Source organism: Dendroctonus ponderosae, unplaced genomic scaffold (assembly GCF_020466585.1).
Source record: "Dendroctonus ponderosae isolate FM_Combo_2020 unplaced genomic scaffold, Dpon_F_20191213v2 Dpon_F_20191213_70, whole genome shotgun sequence".
In the NCBI taxonomy this organism is placed as follows: domain Eukaryota; kingdom Metazoa; phylum Arthropoda; class Insecta; order Coleoptera; family Curculionidae; genus Dendroctonus; species Dendroctonus ponderosae.
Genome location: NW_026018917.1, coordinates 6,306 through 12,169, shown reverse-complemented (window position 1 = coordinate 12,169; position 5,864 = coordinate 6,306). Strand labels below are relative to the sequence as shown.

Here is a 5,864-nt window from a genome sequence, read left to right as displayed (position 1 = left end):
AATAAAGTAACTAAACAACCCTAATCATACATACAAAACAAATAATTTCACAAATTACATATTTGTCAACATGCATTTGATAATTTCATCAAAAACCAATGGGCTGCTTCAAAAATTTTAGCAACGGAACCATAAAAAGCGTAAAATTAAAGGAAATAGTATTAATTTCGCTAAATTTGGATAATTGTGTTGCCACTTGGTCATTTCATTTAAGCCATACGCTTGCATTTGCTAAAATCTAAAGTAGACCAAGAAACGTATACCTTAATTAAATTGCACCAAAATTCGTAATTAATTTTATTTTATTTTCTTTAAACTATGAGATCAACTCAAAGTCACAAATTTGTGAAAAGAAAACTGAGACAAAACATACTCTTTGTTAGATACTTTCTTGAGAACGGTAGCAGATTTGCCATCGAAACTTTAATGTAACTTTTCTAAATTAATTTATTTTGTGACTCGAAAATTTCTCTTGCAGCTTGAGCACTCTTTATCAAAATGTAAATAGAAGACGTTGGGAAATTCTGACTTTAAAAGACAACAATTTTGAGGCAAAATACCCAAAAAAGTTTTCAGAACCGAACAATTTTGTGGTGCACTGAAAACACAGACTCACAGACTTACTGAAATTTGCCTCGGCCACTCCCAAAGAGATCAAATAATAACTTTTCTGCTTCCCAATTCAACTGCTTCCGTCAAAATAACTAAATATTATGTACGTATATTAGTTGTTGTGTCAAAACATGCTGACAAATTGCCACCTTAGTGAATAGAAAATATAAATTTGTCAAGTGTCTGCGTCTATTTGAGTTCTTCAGCAACATCCCTTCGGACTAGTCATTCTCCAGAGCAAACAGTTTCCGAACGTACGTTATAACACATAGTTATACGCTTTGTCATACCAGAAAATCTCTGGATAGTTTCAGATGCAAAGCAACTGGTTTCAGATGCAAACACAATGTAAGAAGAATTTGTCAAGACATTTCATAAATTCAAGAATATCATGTGAAATTGTTTATACACTTACCAGTAAATTGTTGTTAGTGGTATGGCTCTTTGATATTCCGCAATGTGTCTTACCTGAAATAAAAAAAATACAAACTAGAGTCTTTTTATGTACCATGAAACGGCTTCACGAAAAAAATATTTGACTATATGTTCAGTTATTTTTCCACATGCGTTGGGAGAATATTGAAACCAATCTGTTCCAGCTGCTGATAAGTAACTGAATAAAAGATTTACCGGAAACAAGCGAGCCATTTATAAAAGAAATGGTTCCATTTATCTAAATCTCATTTAGCAGTCGAATTATGATCATCACTTCTGGAACGGAAATATTCTCGCACTTTTTACGAATGAACGCGAAGGCTCGAAATAATGCATCCAATGTATCCAGATCGGGCAAAATGATTCGGAAACACGCCATTTACAGATTATTTGTTCTTCTTTTTGTTTGCTGATTAACGTGTTTATTTATTTCTTTGCTTAGCTAATACATCGCTAACCATTTAGCAACGGACATTTTTTTCACAATAACGTTTGGAGTAGCGGAGAAATTATGGGGGTTTGTATGAAGATTTGTGTACATGCTGAAGAAAATTAAGAAGATTCAGTATTTTAAAACCATATTGAAATATCTTTGATAGGCTTTCTTAGGAGTACATTCCGGATTCCTTAGAGACCTAGGAAGAAGAGATGCACTGTTTGCAATCAATGCGCCATCATTTGTACATGTGCTTTATGGGCTCTAATAAAGCCTATAATAAATTTATTAATAACCAACGAAACGAATAGAAACACCAATCAAGAAAAAGATATACTTCATAGGCATAAGAATAATTGTACATACTTTCCTGACTGTCTTTCAATTCCAAATCAAAGTCAATTCCTGGGCTTCAGTCATTTATTGTCTATTTATCAATTAAAATACGTTTCGTTGTTTTCCACCATCATCAGTTTCTCGAAAATAACAGATAGTAAAAAAAATTTTTTCATTAATTTAAAAAACAATCACAATTTGTCAACAGCTTCATCATATCACACATTAAAATACAACACAATTGCAACACTTTAAAACATTCTAAGATTAATTAAGCCTAACAGGTGATTAGTCAGGACAATCAATTCTGGGAAGAGACTAGAATTCTTTGTTCAAATACTCAATTATTTTTACTTACATGTGTAGCGTTGTTGCTACTTTAAGCCTTGGCATATTTTTGGAGTATTTATTTTGTCCATTTTGCACACAAAGCGAAATACTGTTTATGTTGATTTATTTTACTTTGAGGTATTTTTCTTTGCATTCTAAGAATTTTATTTTTGGTTTGCAAAATTCTTTAATATGCCGGGTGTTAGTTAATATTCTATGTTTATTTCATTTAATTAATGTATGATATACTGAGCTAAAATTGTCGGTATCCGATCTGAAATTCATAGCATTGTTATGTTTTTTAATCTGTATCATTTCATGGACTCTTCTCTTATTATAATTACGCTCGTTAATCAGTATTTTTGTGCACAGCATGCACAACAGTAGTTGCATAATTTTGATTTTGATAACACAAAAATTTTGATTTTGTTACCAATCAATATAAACAGTATTTCGCTTTGTGTGCAAAATGGACAAAATGAATACTCCAAATATATTCCAAGGATTAAAGTAGCAACAACGCTACACATGTAAGTCAAAATAATTGAGTATTTGAACAAAGAATTCTAGTCTCTTCCCAGAATTGATTGTCCTGACTAATCACCTGTTAGGCTTAATTAATCTTAGAATGTCTTAAAGTGTTGCAATTGTGTTGTATTTTAATGTGTGATATGATGAAGCTGTTGACAAACTGTGATTGTTTTTTAAATTAATGAAAACATTTTTTTCTTACTATCTGTTATTTTAGAGAAACTGATGATGGTGGAAAACACCGAAAAGTATTTTAATTGATAAATAGACAATAATTGATTTTGATTTGGCATAAGAATAATATTAAACATTTACTACTGTCAAAAATCATCAATATTCATATAGAAAGCATAAGATCTTAAATACAAGTGTAGTAAATTTTGGGTGACCGGTTTCTGTTGTCCTTGAGTGGACATCAAATATACGATATATTTTAAATATGAATATAAAATGCAATCATAACGATMCTGGATATTTAAGATGTTTAATGTAAATCATATTTGAAAATTATGTATTTATATAATTTTCAAACATGATTTAGWCTAGTCCCTGAATATGATTTAGTCTAGTSCCCTGTATGTTTATTGCAAGKTGCATTMTTTGCAAATTGCAGTGTCCTGTTTGCACCATATATCTAGTGATTTTACAAACCTTTTTGCGAAATGGCATGCGAATTTGCAGCAGAATTTGTTTTTGGGCAGGATTCGTTTAAGCAAGATCAAAATATTATTTAAACAACTGACATAAGTAAGTACAAAACACTAGTGAGTTTTATGCTCACTCAAGAGCAAAAACAATGTAATTTATCACTATTCTCGTTCCCAAGTTTGAGTCCTTCTATCAGTGGGAAAGCTTCTCAACGGCATTTTAATATTCGTGCAAACACAGGGTAAAATTTTTCGTTTTATGGCTTTGAGTGCATACTATTTTACTGCGGGCCTCGTAATCGCAGAGTCAGCACAGGTGTCGCAAATAATAATATAACGTGCCGGTCGATTTGACATGCTAAATGTAGGCAATTTGCAGAAAATCGTAAAGTTTTAATGTTGTCTAACATTTACGAGACAATGGTGGGCTGATGCTGAAACCACCATATTAAATGAAAACGGTTTCTTAAGTTTAGCAGAAAAAAACTCCAAAATCTTTGTCTCAACATTTGATTTTGACAAATTATTCAAAGGTATTATTCATCTGTAGAGTTTGAGGCAATCATTTACTGCAGGCGCGTTAGGAAAATTAATTGAAATTTCTTATGTTGGTTATACGTTATTACACTGATTTGTTACACAAAATTAGATAATTGTGCTTTCAAAATTATCGACTTTCGGTTGGTGCCATTTAAGAAATATCAAAAAATTGAGGACTTACCGGAAGCTTTTTAATATAAAAATTATGGCGATTTAATCAATTGTAACAGGCGTTCGAAATTTGATTAACAATAATATAAAACTTTCGATGAGTGATGTGTTTAGTCAATTTAAGGATTATCATCTTTATTTATTGCCCCACTGTAGAGGCACGTAAGCTCTCGTACGTGCTTTTAGTGAGAATGAGTAGAAAGGAGAATTACTGCCAACGCGAGGGGGGTAAAAGAGACGCTTGAAAAATGCCCTGAATTTATAATGATGTACGGATATTTGTGCCATCCTATTTGTTTGTCTGACGCTGTTGATGTTGTTTCTTCTTTACGTCCGCAAAATGCGATTTATGTGAAATTTCTCGAAAGGGTTTTTGCCGACATCGGTTCATTGTAGTCATTTATTTTGTGAAGATATCACAGCTAATGGATTCAACGCGACAAAAACGCAAAAGCGTATGCGAGTTGAAGGGAAAGCACATTTTGTAATTTTGAAATGTGCCGGATCACATAAAAGTATCACGTTGCTAACTGGGTCGACTCAGATAGTGGTTGGAGACAGTTGCAAAACTACTTATAAATGAAGATTCATTACCACCAAGAATAGCATTTATTCTGCAGATATTTCAATTCCAAATTTCACAATTATAAAACAGGAACAAGCGCGAGAACTCAGAGAACAGTACTTAAATAAGAACAACCATATGAAGTTTCACAACAGTTTCGAATTGGTAGAAGAATACCCGCGAACACGCAGCTGATAAAATGATTGTTAGGACGGAATTTTCCAGTCTAAACTTGATTCAGCATGAACTTTAGTAAACGTATGAATATAACTTTCTCCAAATGATTGGATTATTGGGAAAAATATTTGATGCATTTTGGGAAAATTACGTCAACACGCCAAAAAAATACCAACTTTATTACTGAGGGTTTGTAGATACATCCTAAGAATAGGGGAGGATCGCTCTGTATAAATATTGTAGACGGTTTAGTGGGTGACGTTCTAAATAACCTGAAAATAAATCATCAGGAACTTTAATTACCTAAATTCAGTTAATGAACAACATGTTGATCTGTACTGCCTAATATCTGTTTTGCCTTTAGAATTAGAGGATAAAAGGTTAAACTTTACGATGCTTTTCACAACAACAGCAAACAACTTATGGAAGTTTCAGTATGTCGTAATGAGTTTCGGTCAATACGTTGTATGGTAAAGCAAAAATTGAACTGTTACAAATACATTTGAAGTGAGAAGATGAAGAACCAGCTGTTAATAAACGGAAAACATTCTACTCGCACTTTTAAAATTTCACAGGACTCAAACCGCATTATCAGGAACCACATAAAATCTTGTAAAGGACGTTCAGATACTCCTTGAGGTGGCCACAGAATATTTACGGCGTTTCACTAAAGTGTAATTGACCATCTATAATTTGAGGTTTTGAAGTATGAATTTTTATGATTGTATAGGATAAGGGTAAAGGATCCTCTCAATAGGCAAATTAATTATTATCAAAGAAGCAATGCAAATAGATAGCAAAACATAAAACATGCAAAAGAACATACAGAAATTTTATTTGCTTCTTTTTTGAGTATTAGACAGATAGTTCGCGTTCAGAGATGAATGTTGCTAATTTTGCTTCCTAATTATTAATTGGATACAATCAACTAATAAATTGGAGATTTTTCGAGAAGCCTGCTTTTCTATTTAAACTGTGCAGTTACTTGTAACGCCACTAGATTCCTTATCATTAAAGGAGAATTGAAAGGGAACTGAAAAAATTGGAAACTTGCATCTTGGAATTTGGAATTGATAAAACAGCT

General features: G+C 32.3%; 1 long non-coding RNA gene across 1 annotated transcript; it reads left to right on the top strand.

Moving 5' to 3' along the window:
- Nucleotides 1-754: 754 nt before the first annotated feature.
- Nucleotides 755-1,104, top strand: LOC125505245. Its single transcript, XR_007282035.1, has 2 exons — nucleotides 755-866; nucleotides 921-1,104. It is a non-coding gene; the product is annotated as an uncharacterized LOC125505245 (long non-coding RNA).
- The last annotated feature ends 4,760 nt before the right edge of the window (nucleotides 1,105-5,864 follow it).